At 42.9% G+C, this 18,300-nt stretch overlaps 1 long non-coding RNA gene across 1 annotated transcript; it reads left to right on the top strand.

Annotated features, from left to right (window-relative positions):
• Positions 1 to 4,839: 4,839 nt before the first annotated feature.
• On the top strand, positions 4,840 to 7,454 carry LOC129703682 (uncharacterized). The gene is made up of 2 exons (XR_008724603.1): positions 4,840 to 5,055; positions 6,103 to 7,454. It is a non-coding gene; the product is annotated as an uncharacterized LOC129703682 (long non-coding RNA).
• Positions 7,455 to 18,300: the final 10,846 nt, after the last annotated feature.

The raw sequence follows: 18,300 nt of genomic DNA, 5'->3' as shown, positions 1-18,300 counted from the left end.
GTGTTAATGTGCGGGGATCGCTGGTCGGCGGGGACTTGGTGGGCCGAAGGGCCTGTTTCCTCACTGTAAATCTAAATTAAACTAAGAAGAGAAGAGATGAATATGGATAACAGCACAAAGCAGTCAAACCCCGTTTTACACCCTTGCTTTTTCAAGCAAAGCTTCTGAGCCAAGGTTTGTAAGAACAATGATTATCTAATGCAGAAATTAAAGGAGGTATATGATGGACTTACCTTCATTGGTGGGGGCATTGGGTAAAGGAGTCAGGAAGTCATGTTGCAGTTTTATAGGATCTTGCCAAGGCTGCATTGGGAGAATTGCATGCAGTTGCAGCTGCCATTACAGGAGTATGTCTGTACCGAGCTACAGTGAAAAGCTTTGTTGCATGCTAACCAGTCAGCAGAAAGAAAATACATGATGACAATTGGACCATTTACAGCTTATAGATACATGATAATGGAACAATGTTTAATGCAAAGTAAAGCCAGGAAAATCCGATCAAGGATAGTCCGAGGGTCACCAATGAGATAGATAGTAGTTTAACACTGCTCTCTGGTTGTGGTAGGATGATTCAGTTGCCTGATAACAACTGGGAAGAGACTGTTCCTGAATCTGGAGGTGTGCGTTTTCACATTTCTGTACCTTTTGCCTGATGAGAGAGGGGAGTGGCCAGGGTGTGACTCGTCCTTGATGATGCTGCTGGTCTTGCCGAGGCAGCGTGAGGTATAAATGGAGTCAGTAGAAGGGAGCTTGGTTTGTATGATGGCCTGAGCTGTGTCCACAATTCTCTGCCATTTCTTGCGGTCTTGGATGGAGCTGCTCCCTAACCAAGCTGTGGTGCATCACGATAAAATGCTTGCTATGGTGCATCTGTAGAAGTTGGTGAGAGTTTTAGCTGACATGCCAAACTTCCTAAGCCTTCTAATACAGTGGAGGTGTTGGTGTGGAGGCTTTGGAAAGGGTGCAGAAGTGTTTTCCAAAATGTTTCCTGGATCAGAGGGTATTAGCTACAAAGGGAGAGTGGACAAACTTGATTTGTTTTCTCGGGAACATTGGAGGCTGAGGGGAGACCTGTTAGAAGTATAACATTATGAGAGGCATAGATAGGGTAGACACTCAGAACCTTCTTTTCCTAGGGTGGAAATGTCAAAGGTTAGAGGGCACATCTTCAAAGTGAGAAGAGGAAAGTTTAAAGGAGATGAGCAGAGCAAGTTTTTATCAACAGATTGTGATGGGTGCCTGGAACATGTTGCCAGGGATGTTGTGGCGGTAGATGCAATGGTGGTATTTAAAGGCTTTTAGACAGGTACACGGATATGCAGATAATGCAGGGATATGGATCACGTGCAGGCAGAGGATATTTGGTTAACTTTGCATCTTGTTCAGCATCGACAATGTGGGCCGAATGGCCTGTTCCTGTGCTGTACTATTTCATGTTCCATGTGCTAGATAAGCCAAGAATTCCACAGGATTAAAAGATAACCGTGTCATAAATATCTGACACCATGAATTGTTTGTGAAACAAACAAAAAAATATTGTTGAGTTAGGTATAAATATCAAAGCGTGCAACATACTGCAGACCTGTCTAAATATTAAAATTCATCAAAACTACTAGAGTTAATGCTGGCTATAGCTGACAGTTCCAGGCAAAACAGTTGGCATTCAGCCACTCAATCTCAACTACATCCTAGATGTATACACGCACGGTGATTTAGTAACCTACTGATCGAGAGTGGGGTCTGAACTATGACTTTACCCCAACACTGGACTCCAGACTCCAGATTCCACCGTGGAGCCTAGACTCCCCGACCAACATTCCCCAGAGTTGAACTGGGGAATTGTTGGAATCCGGACGGCACAGTGGTTGCAGCCTTACAGCTCCAGTGTGAAAAATATACATCTTCTAAATGCGCTGGGACACATCTTCAGTGATGTGACCTGGGGTCATCAGGCGTTACGGGTCTCACAACATCAGACACCCTCGCCCAGGCGACCCAGCCGGGGTTGACCAGGCCCCGACTTGCGTCCCAGCAGCAACCGCCCCCGGATCAGCCATCTTAATAACTACTCTGCAGGGGCTGGGAGACTCTAGTGCATGGAGGGACTGGGCTCTGTGGGGCAAGTACTGGGTTCGATCCTGACTATGGGTGCTGTCTGCACGGAGTTTGTACGTTCTCCCCGTGACCACGTGAGTTTTCTCCGGGTGTTCCGGTTTCCTCCCACAAAGACGTGCAAGTTTGCGGTTAATTGGCTTTGGTGTCGGAACCCTTCTTCAGACTAAGTCCAGAGATTGCTGCCTGACCCGCTGAATTACTCCAGCGTTTTGTGTCTGTCTTCAGTATAAACCAGAATCTGTAGTTCCTACCTACACATTTAGTCTGGAGAACATGGATAGGTGATGTTTCAGGTTGGGACCATATTAGAAGAAGAATGGTCCCCCACCTGAAACGTCACCTATCCATGTTCCCCAATTCTGAAGATGGGTTTCAGCCCGAAACGTTGCCTACTTCCTTCGCTCCATAGATGCTGCCTCGCCCGCTGAGTTTCTTCAGCATTTTTGTCTATCCCCAAGTATTAGGTTGGGTTCAGCTTTATCAGGGTCACAGGAACCGAGGTACGAGGAGAAGCTTTGTTTTGCATGCTATCCAGCCAGATATGATCAGTTCAAACTCATGTTTGAAGCGAATAGCATCAGTGACAGGTACACAAAAATGCTGGAGAAACTCAGCGGGCGCAGCAGCATCTATGGTGCGAAGGAAATAGGCAACGTTTCGGTTTCCGAAACGTTGCCTATTTCCTTCGCTCCATAGATGCTGCTGCACCCGCTGAGTTTGTCCAGCATTTTTGTGTACCTTCCATTTTCCAGCATCTGCAGTTCCTTCTTAAACATCAGTGACAGCTCTGATAGAAACCGACCTCCATGTTCTGTTTGTTTCTAGATGTCAGGGTGGTCCCATGGTCAGGGTGTGTGCCTTTCACAAACTCACCACTGAGACCTCATCTCTGGACCCGAGCTTATGCCATGCAGGATGTTTGGCACCAAAATGTCAGTGTGAGGTGGCCATGGGTAACAAATTCAGTGGGGTCCATTATGCCAAATCCTATAAACTGATGCTTTAACACAAAGGACTATCAAGGACCTATCAAGATAACATGGTGTCTGCATTACAGGGTCTTGATTCCAGGGAGAGGTTGGATAGACATGGGTTGTTTTCCCTGGAATGTCCGAGGTTGAAAGGAGACTTGATAGAAGTATATAGACAGGGAAGATTATCAGTATAATGTGGATAAATGTGAGGTTATCCATTTTGGTGACAAAAACGGGAAAGCAGACTATTATCTAAATGGTGGCCGATTGGGAAAGGGGGAGATGCAGCGAGACCTGGGTGTCATGGTACACCAGTCATTGAAGGTAGGCATGCAGGTGCAGCAGGCAGTAAAGAAAGCGAATGGTATGTTAGCTTTCATTGCAAAAGGATTTGAGTATAGGAGCAGGGAGGTTCTACTGCAGTTGTACAGGGTCTTGGTGAGACCACACCTGGAGTATTGCGTACAGTTTTGGTCTCCAAATCTGAGGAAGGACATTATTGCCATAGAGGGAGTGCAGAGACGGTTCACCAGACTGATTCCTGGGATGTCAGGACTGTCTTATGAAGAAAGACTGGATAGACTTGGTTTATACTCTCTAGAATTTAGGAGATTGAGAGGGGATCTTATAGAAACTTACAAAATTCTTAAGGGTTTGGACAGGCTAGATGTAGGAAGATTGTTCCCGATGTTAGGGAAGTCCAGGACAAGGGGTCACAGCTTAAGGATAAGGGGGAAATCCTTTAAAACCGAGATGAGAAGACCGTTTTTCACACAGAGAGTGGTGAATCTCTGGAACTCTCTGCCACAGAGGGTAGTTGAGGCCAGTTCATTGGCTATATTTAAGAGGGAGTTAGATGTGGCCCTTGTGGCTAAGGTGATCAGGGGGTATGGAGAGAAGGCAGGTACGGGATACTGAGTTGGATGATCAGCCATGATCATATTGAATGGCGGTGCAGGCTCGAAGGGCCGAATGGCCTACTCCTGCACCTAATTTCTATGTTTCTATGTTTTTATGTTTCTATCAGAACCTTTTTCCTAAGGTGGAAATGTCAAACACTAGAGGACACAGCTATAAGGTGAGATGGAGAAAGTTTAATGGAAACGTGTGGGGAATGTTTTTTTACACAGAGAGCAGTGGGCGCCTGGACTACATCTCCAGGGATGGTGGTGGAGGCAGATACCATAGTGGCGTTTACGAAGCTTTTGTACAGGCGCGTGGAAGTGCAGGGAATAGAGGGATGTGGATCATGTACAGGTAGCTGAGATCAGTTTAACTTGGCATCATGTGCGGCACAAACATTGTGAGCCGTAACAATACTGTACTGTTCCCTGTCTATGTCTAAGACTGCCAGGGTCTAATTTCACATCACATTTTATGAGCATCAGATGGATTCATAATTTCTCCATGCCATTATAATTTCATCACTCCGTATAATAACCAAGTTATTTTCCTACATTCCTGAAGTTGTGCCAACTCCTACATTTTCCACCTATCAAGATAACTTCATTAGCGCCTGTTTCAACATTGCAGGGTACGATGCAAACAATATGAATGTGCTTGGCTAAGGATCCGATCAGCTCAGACCCACTGGGAGAGTAAGGGAAATTACTGCTGGAGTATATTTGCTTAAACTTCCAGTGAATTGAACTGAGACACAGTGGCTCAGAACAATGATGTCCATTGGGTTTCATACACGGCAACTGGTTATTTATAAGATTAAAGACAATCTGTTACATTTTACTGCAAGCGTGCCCAAAGATCGTAGAGGGACAAGATAGACCACTCCTCGAAAAACGCGTAGTATGACGTGTGTGACCGTCGACGCCATATTGTTAAGCATTTATTGGGCTGTAATGGCGTCCTCAGCTAAATCTACATCTCACTGCTCCGCTATCAACTGTTCTAATCGTAAATCTAAACGACCCGACCTGTCATTCTTTAGGTTCCCCAATAAAAAAGAAAGGTGAGAAAATATTTTTATTATTTTCAGTCGATATTCTGTCGTGAAAATGTTATTTTCTGTTCTCCCATCAACAGCCATTGGGAAATGGGTTTGTTGGTACATTAGAAAGTTATTAGACTTATGTTTAATAGATCTTTACTTACCATAATAATAAAGACAGTTTTAACACTTCTGTACATTTTAGGTTTTGTTCTTGTAAGGGATTTATTTCCAAAATATGGCCCGCGGACACATTAGGCCCAGTGGCCACGGGATTTTTCGAGCTCAGATTCGTGTCCGAGAATGCGGCGGCTGTTACCTATTATATCCCTCGAATTGTCGAGACATCACAAGCAAAGATCACAAGCCCGCCGTGATCACAAGCCCGCCCATTCAAATATTATACAACTCTGCTCTATCATCTTTGGGTGCAATGGTGGGCCGGGGGGTTAGGCGGCGGCGGCCGCAATCAAAGATACGAGAGCAGCTCTGCTCTATAATCTTTGGTCGGAATGGGACGGCTGCGCGTTATAATGTGCTATCGTTCCACTCCCTCTCCCTCTCCCCCTTCCCATCTCCCTCTCCCCATCTCCCTCTCCCCTTTTCTCCCTCTCCCCCCCTTCTTCTCCCTCTCTCCCCCTTTTCCCCTTCTCCCTCTTCTCCCTCTCTCCCTTCTCTCACCTCTCTGTCTGTCTCCCCTCTTTCGATCTCTCTCTCCCCTCTTTTCTCTCGATCTCTCTCTCTCTCCTCTCTTCTCTCTCGATCTCCCTCCCTTCCCTCTCTCCCTCCCCCTACCTCTTCGTGAGAGTTGGCAGCTCTGCTATGCCTTGGGTCCAAAAGAGGATAGAAAGAAAATACTTAATGGTCTTTGTAAGAAGATTTTAATAAGCTCTTCTACATTTAAGGTAAATTGACATATTAGAGGCAAAATACATCTTCAACATACAGATCTCCACACAACTGAAAACAATTGCATTTAAGTGATATATCATCCATTGTTCAGGCATGTAGTTATGATCATCTTTCTTCTTATTAGTTAATCCTAAATGATATCTCCTGTAATTTCAGATGTCAACAGTGGGTCCAGAATACTCATCGACAAGATCTCCTGCACCGAACTGCAGAGTATTTGTCAAAAAACTGCCGTCTTATGTACATTGTGTGAAATTGTGATTTATTAACTGCACAAAACTAATGCAAATGGCGATACATGCCTGCATTTGGCCCATACCCCTCTAAACCTGTCCTAACCATCAAATAACCTAACAGAACTGTCATGAGGAAAGATTTAAAAGACTAGGCTTGTATTCACTGGAGTTTAGAAGGATGAGGGGAGATCTTATCATATTGTTTACAGTGTACTATGTTCACAGATTCTGTTGTGCTGCTGAAAGTAAGAATTTAATTGTTCTATCTGGGACAAGCTAGATGCAGGAAAATTGTTCTACATGACAATAAAACACTCTTGTTAGATGCAAGGGGATCTTATAGATACATCTAAATGAATAAAAGGACTGAACAAGCTAGATACAGGAAAAATGTTCCCAATGTTGGGCGAGTCCAGAACCAGGGGCCACAGTCTTAGAACAAAGGGGAGGCCATTTAAGACTGAGGTGAGAAAAAACTTTTTCACCCAGAGAGTTGTGAATTTGTGGAATTCCCTGCCACAGAGGGCAGTGGAGGCCAAATCACTGGGTGGATTTAAGAGAGATTTAGATAGATCTCTAGGGGCTAGTGGAATCAAGGGATATGGGGAGAAGGCAGGCATGGGTTATCGATTGGGGCTGATCAGCCATGATCACAATGAATGGCGGTGTTGGGTCGAAGTGCCAAATGGCCTCCTCCTGCACCTATTTTCTATATTTCTAAAACACTCATCCAGCAATCCTCGAGCCCACCAGCTCATCCCGTAGTCAATTCATCAGCTTTTCCATAAGAACTTCCATCAGTTCTTGCAAAAGAATGACAATCAGCCAATCTCGATTACCCTCAGCCCATCAAGCAGTCCCTTAATTCGCACAGAAGTCTGAACTATTGAATGCTCACTGCATCTCTTTCCATGTCAGCAAGTTAATATCCAGCTGCATATGAACCATGTGAAAAATGAATAAATAGATGCATGTGGTGCAGTGATTTGTGCAGCACTATAGGCCTGGAGACCAAGAGGAGTTCACCATTGAACGGAGTTTGAACGGGGGGCTTGAGGCCCCCGACCGAGGAAGAACAAAAGGAAGGGACTTGAACTTTATTTCGCCTTCCATCACAGTGAGGAATGTGTAGGAGTCACTTTGGTGAATGTCCGTATTAAAATGTGTTTTTGAGTGCTGTTGCTTTTAATTGTATGACTGACCTGGCCAATGAAATTCCTCGTATATTGCAAAACATACTTGGAAAATAAAATCTGATTATGATTCTGAAAAGCCTTTCCCTTCCATACTCTTTCCTCTCTTTGATCTTTTTGCAGCTGACTGCCTTTCTGTACGTTGCAAGAGATTGTCGCGGCATCCAGCATCCTCGGAGAATGTAGAATTAAAGGCAGTTTTAAAGATGGTTATTTGCCTCAAAATTGGGTTATTGTATCTCCAGAACCTCCCCAGAGGCTCTGGGAGACACAAGGTTCAAGAGGGAACACAAAAAGCCTAATTAGGAAGAATATTAAGAGTAAGATTTTCAATTAAAATACTGTAATTGATGGAAACTTGCCTTTAAATTGGTTCCTGGATGAAACCCTGATGGCTCTCACATTGTCTCTTTAAATTTACTCTCCTTTTCACACTTGCATTAAAACACACAGCCACCACCATTCACAGTGATACTGCCCGGCAGTCTCATAATTACAGTCTACACAGCTACCTTGACAGCCACACAAAATGATGTAAATAAAAATTGTTTTCCTGTTTAAGAAGTTCAATTGAGAATTATTTGAAATTGTGGGGGTTGATACAAAAATACTGTTGACCCACAAATGTGTTGATATGAGACATTCACATTTAAAAAATCCATGTCGCAAAAAAAGCAAGAAGGTGCCCATGTTATTTGACCAACTTGCCAGATTAATTTAAATATACACAATACACAATACAATTTATTTGTCACTTGAACCTCATAGAGGTTGTTGGAGCCCCCGGCGTGCGCTAGAAAAGTGCCGCAGCCATTTAAGCCACGCCGGGCGATGATGTAAGGCCCCGCTCCAGGTCATCCTCGACCCCCGCTACTCGGGCGGAATAATTTGCCGTTGCGGAAGCCCCGAAAAGCGGTCTCCCAGCAGGGACCCGCAGGCTCCGATATTACTGTCTGCCAGGCCTGCGGTTGGAGCCTCCGAATCTCCGGGGCTCGGGTCACAGCAGCGCATGGGTACATATGTAGGTATGTATGCATTAGTTTTGCTCCTAATTCCCTTTTCAAAATCATTAATATATATGGTAAACAGTTGCAGCCCCAACACCAAGCCTTGTGGCAAAAACAAAATCCAGAAGATTAGTCAAACATGATTTTCCTTTCATAAATCCATGTTGACTTGGACAGATCCTTTTACTGCTATCCAAATGCCCCATTATTGCATCTTTAATAATTGACTCCAGCATCTTTCACACCACCAAAGTCGGGCTAACTGGTCTGTAATTTTCCGTTTTCTCTCACGCTCCTTTCTTGAAAAGTGGGATAGCATTAGCTATCCTCCAATCCACAGGAGCTGATCGTAAATCTATTGATCGTTGGAAAATGATAATATATATAAATATATATGTATGTGTATATATGCATGTATGTGTATATATGCATGTATATGTGTGTATATACGTATGTGTGTATATATATATATGTTTATATATGTGTATATATGTATGCATATAAATGTGTCAATATGTATGCATTTGTGTATGTGTGTGTATATATGTGTGTATAAATATATATATATGCATATATTTATTATTACTATATAATTATATATATAATTGCCTTTATGGTTTATGTATATCATCTTACAAGACAAATAAATTAATAGTGATGATTTAAATCAAAGTTGCTTCTGATACATGAGAATAAACTATTATCTCTAACTTGCCTCTCACACACAGACACACATTCATATAAATATATTAAATATATATACGTTAAATTTAATTTTTTGCAGTGTGTGTTAAAGCAATACAATGCAAGGGAAACTACACAAAGGAGGGGTCTGTTCCCGCTACAAGATACTTGAGGATCTTTGCTTTGGATCAAAGATTATAGCGGAGCTCTATAATCTTTGCTTTGAATCACAGCGGGTGGAATACCGGAAGTCGAGTGTCGCTGTAACAAATGGCGGCCGTGACGTTCCGTTGCGTACTACACGTCAGCCCATTGAATTTCGAAGGAGTGGTCTATCTTGTCCCTCTACGATCTTTGAGCGTGCCAGTACATTGGCAACATTTGAGTCTATTAACATATCATCTCCTAACCATTATTGTTATCTTCAGTTTTCCATTCTTCTTCTCAAAATGACATGTATGGATATCCATAGGTAATAGATCTTTGACAATGACAAAGTGGCTTGTTTCTCCTCTTCTAATCAAGGAACTCTGATGGGAATCCATGTATCTGCAATCTGGCTGCATATGCTTTACGAAAGGACTATGCTAAGGGTAAAATGTCTGACAATTTAGCAGACTGTTGTGTGACAAATACCCAAACCTCCAAAAGTCTTCCAAATCTAATATGACTTTACCAATCAAATTCTTCTACCTCTTCACTTTTGCATCACGATTAAATAGAATCTGTGCTACGCTCCAAAATCACTTCAAAAGCAAAACAAGACTTGCATTAGAATCGCGAGGTTTGCAAAAAACAGAATGCGTGGTTTTCAAATGGTGCTGAATCCTTGACGGATTAACACGGACAGAAGGAAAGGAAGATAGACACAAAAAGCTGGAGTAACTCAGCGGGACAGGCAGCTTCTCTGGTGAGAAGGAATGGGTGATGTTTCGGGTCAAGACCCTTCTTCAGGCTCCAAAGGGGGTGGGAGATTGAAACCTTCACGTGGTCCGCTCTGTTTCGACAAATGCAATCAACCCGGTGTGCACAATCAAATAAGATCAAATAGAATAAGTTGTCCTACAACTTTAGGCTGTGCACGACATATGCAAGAAGAAGAAGACTCCAAAGAAGGGCCCTGACCCGAAACATCACCCATTCCTTCTCTCCAGAGATGCTGCCTGTCCCGCTGATTTACTCCAGCTTTTTTCTGTCTATCTTTGGTTTAAACCTGCATCGGCAGTTCCTTCCTATACAGAAGGAAAAGGAACGGTTCAATATGACTGGGGATATCCTTTAAGGGCTGCAATGATTTAAAGCATTGGCAATTACTTAACTGATTGTATCGAAGGTCACAGATGCAAAGATATGCGGCTTTATAATTAGAATAGACGGGATCATCACTGAGGTAATAATTAAATAATGGACATAATGGAGCAGATGGGCTACCATGTAAGCAACAGTAAAGCCAGTGTCTTTGGATGTTTAAAAAAAGTTTACAAATCACTACACTGTACTGAGATGAAAGAAATGATGGAGGTTTGTGGGAAACTGAAACAGTGATGTTGCAAATGAGAGCAAAGTGGACAGTTCATTTACAGCGTAGGACAGGGGCCGGTATCAGGGGTTGCAGATCAGTATTATTAGTCATACTTTGTAGCTGCGCCCACTAGTTTAACAGAAAGCTTCTCTGCCCTTTCTCCCTCACTTTTGAGTTACAGTATGTGCTAAGATGAAGCTACCTATGCTGTAACGCTAATAAAGTCTTTGGATCTTAATCAGTTAATCACTTATTCCAACAGCAGAAGCTCAACAGGGGTTGTGGGGAGAAGGTAGGAGAATGGGGTTGGGAGGGAAAGATAGGTCATGTAGTTCTGAGAAGCACACATATAAACCAATCCAATTGTCAAAGACTCCTTGCGGTACTAAAGGGTGTGGGCCATCATGTGCTAATGAACTTACCCCTTATTATCATCATTGCTCCCAAGCAATGGGGCAGTTATAATTCCATCTCAAGACCTTGGATAATGGAAAACTTAGTCTTAAAATAATACAGCAAGGAAACTGCCCCTATGGCTCCTAGAACTTATGAATGTAATAATAAAAAGGGGAGAAGGTTGAGATACTATTGATAGTAGTGCCAGAATTGACAGATGCCAGGGATCTCACTATGCTACAGATAGTGGGTGAAAACATGAACTGAAGCACACATATAACAAATAAATAAGCTTTGGCTTCTTCCTGCTCCTTTTCGGACACATACAATTTCATTTATAGATATTGTTTATGACACTTTCTAAATATTCTTGTTTTGTTTTTTGTATGCTGTTTCACACTTGCTTTTTATTCTTTTATTCTGTTCGAAATATAGAATCAAATAAATAAATAAATAAATAAATAAATAAATAAATAATAGACTATATTAATGTAAGAGCATGGGTACAGTGTTTAGCCCGTTCAACCATTTCGCACCTTGTTAGCTCGTGTGTCAGACGAGGTGTAGCTCGCTGTTGGCCTCTGTCATCGTCCAACATGTTGACAGACATGTCTGAAGAAGGGTTTCGGCCCGAAACGTCACCTATTTCCTTCGCTCCATAGATGCTGCTGCACCCGCTGAGTTTGTCCAGCATTTTTGTGTACCTTCGATCTTCCAGCATCTGCAGTTCCTTCTTGAACAACATGTTGACAGACTTAGTCGCTTGACGCGTCACATTGTGTTGTTGTTTCCAGGGATCGCAACGAGGAGGCTCCTGTCATGATCCCCAGTTCTCCTCTAAGCACAACTGATGTAGGACGTAGCTACACATACCTGACATTTTACCCACATTCCTTAATACCTTCAGTTAATAAAGGAGCATCAGATTCAACACTCTGGCCACATAAATCTCCTCAGATATGAACAGGAAAGCAACTGCAGATGCTGGTTTATACCGAAGATAGACACAAAATGCTGGAGTAACTCAACAGGTCAGGCAGCATCTCTGGAGGGAAGGAATAGGTGACGTTTCAGTCGGAACCCTTTCCAATCCAGAAACATCACCTATTCCCTTTCTCTAGAGATGCTGCCTGACCCGCTGAGTTACTCCAGCATTTTGTGCCTATGCCCGGATATGAAAATGACCTTGCTCTCAGCTGCTGAGCAGGAAACGTCACTTGAACATGCAAGTAGTTGTGCTTTTGACACAGGTCGACAAAGTAGTGAATGTTGGTAGGTGATGCAGATGGCACACTTGCCTTTGTTCAACAAGGCATTGGGTACAAGAGTTGGGACGATATACTACAGGCTGTACAGGATCTTGAGAGACCACACTTGGATCGTTATGTACAATTGTGGTCTCAATAACGTAGGAAGGATGTGATTAAGGTCCCAAGTGATAGGGGCAGAATCAGGCCATCAGGTCTACTCCACCATTCAATTATGGCTGATCTACCTTACCCGCTCGACCCCATTCTTCTGCCTCTCCCATAACCCTTGACAGCCACAATATTTATTATTCGAATGGCGATGGTGCTGAAAAGATGCACAAGGATGTTGCCTGGACTGGGGGGCTTGAGTTTCAGGAGGCTCGATTGTCTGGGATTATTTTCCCTCTGTGGCGAAAGTGGCTGAGCGGTGACCTTATAGAAGTTTATAAAGTCATGAAGGGCATAACAAGGATTGCCTATCTTTCCCCAGGCCATGGGAGTCTAAAAAAAGAGGGTGTAGGTTTCAGATGAGAGGAGAAAAATTTAAGGGAGACCTCAGATGGTGGTAGGTATATAGAACGAGCAGCTAGAGGCAAGTACAATTACAATATTCAAAACAGGTACAGGGATAGGCAGGTGTACCGGGATCTGAGGGAAATACAAGGGCAAATGTGATAAGCTCCATGGTCAGTATGGATGAGATGGGCCGAAGGGCCTGTTTCCGCACTGCATTATTTTATGACTGATTTTTCCATTCTCCAAGGTCAGAGTGTTTTGGGATGGAATTATAACTGCCTCATTGCTTGGTCGTGGTGAACATAATAAGGGTTAAGTCCTTACGAGTTAAGTACATGATTCCCCACACACTCGAGCACTGCAAGTAGCCTTTGACAATTGGATTATTTGATCTGTGTGCTTTTCAGAATTACCTGAATCAATTTATTTGAAGTATTGGCACATTTCAGAATTATGGTGCAGTCACAGCTATAGTAAACAAATTCTGCATAGTGATTTCAAAGACTACTCCACAATGGATAGTACATGCTGTAAATGCTATTGAAAATGCAATCATTTACAGTTCTAGGTTTTTTATTTCTCCAAGGACTATATTCAGGTTTTCATTCCTTCCAGTGTACAAACATAGCTCAGAAACTAGTGTTCGATGTAACCAGTCTCTCTATGGTTATTGTGCAATATACCAATTTAGCCATCAGTCCTCTGAAGCAAAGTTACAGCAGCATCCAAGGTTTTGACATTGTGCTTGCCTGATCAAGGATCAACGATTTCAGACACGATAAGGTGATTGCTGTTTAGTGGACATTAGTGGTCTATATGGGATGGAAGGCCGAGGTTTGGGGCATGGAAGTTGGGTGTTGGACCTGACCAGTCCAGTGGACCAGAAGATGGTGATGTCTGCAGAGTGTTGGAGTTTTGAGGCATCTGAATCAATTATAGTCACAGCATGGAAAACAGGCCCTTCAGCCCAACGTGCCCACACTGACCAACATGTCCCATCTACACCAGTCCCACCTGCCTGCGTTTGGCCTATATCCCTCTAAACCTGTCCTACTCATGTGCCTAAGAGTTTAAGAAGGACTGCAGATGCTGGAAAATCGAAGGTAGACAAAAGAGCTGGAGAAACTCAGCGGGTGCAGCAGCATTTAAGCAGCGAAGGAAATAGGCAACGTTTCGGGCCAAAACCCTTCTTCAGACTGATGTAGGGTGAGGGAGGGGGAGGGGGGGGGGGGGAATGGGAGAAGAATGGACAAAGGTAAAAGGAAGAGGAGGAGCCCGAGGGCTGAGGGAGAGCTGAGAAGGGGAGGAGACAGCAAGGGCTACCGGAAATTGGTGAATTCAATGTTTATGCCATTAGGGTGTAGACTGCCCAAGCGGAATATGAGGTGCTGTTCCTCCAATTTCCATGTGCCTGTCTAAATAGTTCTTAACCGTTGCCTCAACTCCCTCCCCCGGCAGCTTGTTCCATTTACACACCACCCTTTGTGTAATAAGGTTACCCCCCCAGGTTCCTATTTAATCATTCCCCCTCTCACGTTAAACGTATGTCCTCTGGTTCTTGATTCCCCTACTCTGGGCAAGAGAATCAGTGCGTTTACCCAAACTATATCTGTCATGATCTTATACACCTCTATAACATCACCCCTCATCCTCCTGCGCACCAGGAAATAGAGTCTCTCTGTAGCTCATGCACTTGGGTCCTGGCAACATCCTCGTGAATCCTCTCTACACCCTTTCCAGTAGGACAACATCTTTCCAGCTTGACAACATCATTGCCCCAGCAAAGGACCAAAATCATAGGTTATTGCCTGGTGAATGGCATCATCTGACGCACATCTAGAAGCTCATAACCTGTGCACACACATATGACTCACACAGTGAATACTTCACTATTCTTTTAACGATGTGCTGGAGTTGAGATGCTATTTTCTTTGTAAAATCTGCTCTGCTTTTTCCATGGTACCTGACCAATGTGTGGATGTGATATAAACATTCTTCCCTTCAAGTTTAGCTCCAACGTGATCTTAAAGAAGACTACAAGAGTATGATTTGATAAACAAATGACTTCTCTAAAGGGTTGTAAAAAGAATGTAAAAAGAATCTTAAGAAATAAATTAGAAAAGCTAAAAGAAGATATGAGGTTGCTTTGGCAGGTAAGGTGAAAGTAAATCCAAAGGGTTTCTACAGCTATATTAATAGCAAAAGGATAACTAGGGATAAAATTGCTCCATTAGAGAGTCAGAGTGGACAGCTATCTGCAGAGCCAAAAGAGATCGGGGAGATATTGAACAATTTATTTTCTTCGGTGTTCACCAAGGAGAAGGATATTGAATTATGTGAGGTAAGGGAAACAAGTAGAGTAGCTATGGAAACTATGAGATTCAAAGAAGAGGAAGTACTGACACTTTTGAAAAATATAAAAGTGGATAAGTCTCCAGGTCCTGACAGGATATTCCCTGGGACATTGAGGGAAGTTAGTGTAGAAATAGCAGGGGCTATGACAGAAATATTTCAAATGTCATTAGAAATGGGAATAGTGCCGGAGGATTGATGTACTATGCATGTTGTTCCATTGTTTAAAAAGGGTTCTAAGAGTAAACCTAGCAATTATAGACCTGTTAGTTTGACGTCAGTGGTGGGCAAATTAATGGAAAGGATACTTAGAGATAATATATATAAGCATCTGGATAAACAGGGTCTGATTAGGAACAGTCAACATGGATTTGTGCCTGGAAGGTCATGTTTGACTAATCTTCTTGAATTTTTTGAAGAGGTTACTCGGGAAATTGATGAGGGTAAAGCAGTGGATGTTGTATATATGGACTTCAGTAAGGCCTTTGACAAGGTTCCTCATGGAAGGTTGGTTAAGAAGGTTCAATTGTTGGGTATTAATGGTGGAGTAGCAAGATGGATTCAACAGTGGCTGAATGGGAGATGCCAGAGAGTAATGGTGGATGGTTGTTTGTCAGGTTGGAGGCCAGTGACGAGTGGGGTGCCACAGGGATCTGTGTTGGGTCCACTGTTGTTTGTCATGTACATCAATGATCTGGATGATGGTGTGGTAAATTGGATTAGTAAGTATGCAGATGATACAAAGATAGGTGGTGTTGTGGATAATGAAGTAGATTTTCAAGTCTACAGAGAGATTTATCCCAGTTGGAAGAGTGGGCTGAAAGGTGGCAGATGGAGTTTAATGCTGATAAGTGTGAGGTGCTACATCTTGGCAGGACAAATCAAAATAGGACGTACATGGTAAATGGTAGGGAATGGAGGAATGCAGTTGAACAGAGGGATCTAGGAATAACTGTGCAGGTGGTAAAGAAAGAAAGCTTTTGGTGTGCTGGCCTTTATAAATCAGAGCATTGAGTATAGAAGTTGGGATGTAATGTTAAAATTGTACAAGGCATTGGTGAGGCCAATTCTGGAGTATGGTGTACAATTTTGGTTGCCTAATTATAGGAAGGATGTCAACAAAATAGAGAGAGAATACAGAGGAGATTTACCAGAATGTTGCCTGGGTTTCAGCAACTAAGTTACAGGGAAAGGTTGAATAAGTTAGGTCTTTATTCTTTGGAGTGCAGAAGGTTAAGGGGGGACTTGATAGAGGTCTTAAAAATGGTGAGAGGGATAGACAGAGTTGACGTGGATAAGCTATTCCCATTGAGAGTAGGGAAGATTCAAACAAGGGACATGAATTGAGAATTAAGGGACAGAAGTTTAGGGGTAACATGAGGGGGAACTTCTTTACTCAGAGAGTGGTAGCTGTGTGGAATGAGCTTCCAGTGAAGGTGGTGGAGGCAGGTTCGTTTTTATCATTTAAAAATAAATTGGATGGTTATATGGACGGGAAAGGAATGGAGGGTTATGGTCTGAGTGCAGGTAGATGGGACTAGGGGAGAATACGTGTTCGGCACGGACTAGAAGGGCCGAATGGCATGTTTCCGTGCTGTAATTGTTAAATGGTTATATGGTTTAGTTTAGTTTAGTTTAGAGATACAGCGCTGAAACAGTACTTGGCCCACCGGGTCTGCAACGATTAGCAGTCCCCGCACATTAACACTACCCTAACACACACTTGAGGCAATTTTACATTCATACCGAGCCAATTAACCTATAAACCTGTATGTCTTTGGAGTGTGCGAGGAAACCGAAGATCTCAGAGAAAACCCACGCAGATCATGGGGAGAACGTACAAACTCTGTATGGAGAGCAACCATCGTCAAGATCGCACCCGGGTCCCAGACCCTGGCAGTAGCCCAACCACTTCTCCACTGTGCTACCCTAATTATATATGATAATTATTAATAATAATGAATAATTAATATCATAATTAATATATATTTTTTAATTGTACCTTGTCAAATGTACTCACAGTTACAGTGAAATTCTTTTTCTGCGTAGACTTCAGTAAAAAAAGGGTTTGATCAAATATATGAGGCTTGGTAATATACCAGGAGCCTTTAAAGTAAGGAAGATTTTACAATAGCTTAGTAAAACCAAATGCAGATTTAAGGGCTACATAAACTATTACTCATGCAGTAGTGTGTAGGAAGGAACTGCAGATGCTGATTTACGCTGAAGATAGACACAAAAAGCTGGAGTAACTCAGTGGGTCAAACAGCATCTCCGGAGACAAGGAATAGGTAACGTTTCGGGTCGAGATCCTTCTTCAGACTGAGAGTCGGGAACGAGAATAGAAAAGAGAGATGTAGGCTGTGATATAGGGAGATGTAGAACAAATGAAGGAAAGATATGCAAAAAAGTAACGATGATAAAGGAATCGGGCCATTGTTGGCTGTGGGCCAGGTGAAATTGTGTTACCCACAATGAATCTCACCAGGACAACAGTGTTGTTTCAGGAAGTTTCGGATGCTGGAAAAATTGAAGGTAGACAAAAATGCTGGAGAAACTCAGCTGGTGAGGCAGCATCTATGGAGCGAAGTAATAGGTGATGTTTCGGGTAGAGACCCTTCTTCAGACTGATGTGGGGGTGGGGGGAGGGGGTGGTCGGGAAGAAGAAAGGAAGAGGCGAAGACAGTAACCATATAACCATATAACAATTACAGCACGGAAACAGGCCATCTCGGCCCTACAAGTCCGTGCCGAACAATTTTTTTTTCCCCTTAGTCCCACCTGCCTGCGCTCATACCATAACCCTCCATTCCCTTCACATCCATATGCCTATCCAATTTATTTTTAAATGATACCAATGAACCTGCCTCCACCACTTCCACTGGAAGCTCATTCCACACCGCTACCACTCTCTGAGTAAAGAAGTTCCCCCTCATATTACCCCTAAACTTCTGTCCCTTAATTCTGAAGTCATGTCCTCTTGTTTGAATCCTCCCTATTCTCAAAGGGAAAAGCTTGTCCACATCAACTCTGTCTATCCCTCTCATCATTTTAAAGACCTTTATCAAGTCCCCCCTCAACCTTCTGTGCTCCAGAGAATAAAGACCTAACTTATTCAACCTATCTCTGTAACTTAGTTGTTGAAACCCAGGCAACATTCTAGTAAATCTCCTCTGTACTCTCTCTATTTTGTTGACA

This window comes from Leucoraja erinacea, chromosome 14, assembly GCF_028641065.1.
Source record: "Leucoraja erinacea ecotype New England chromosome 14, Leri_hhj_1, whole genome shotgun sequence".
Taxonomy (NCBI): Eukaryota; Metazoa; Chordata; class Chondrichthyes; order Rajiformes; family Rajidae; genus Leucoraja; species Leucoraja erinaceus.
The sequence above is the reverse complement of the archived record's forward strand: the minus strand, read 5'-3'. Positions and strand labels throughout refer to the sequence as shown.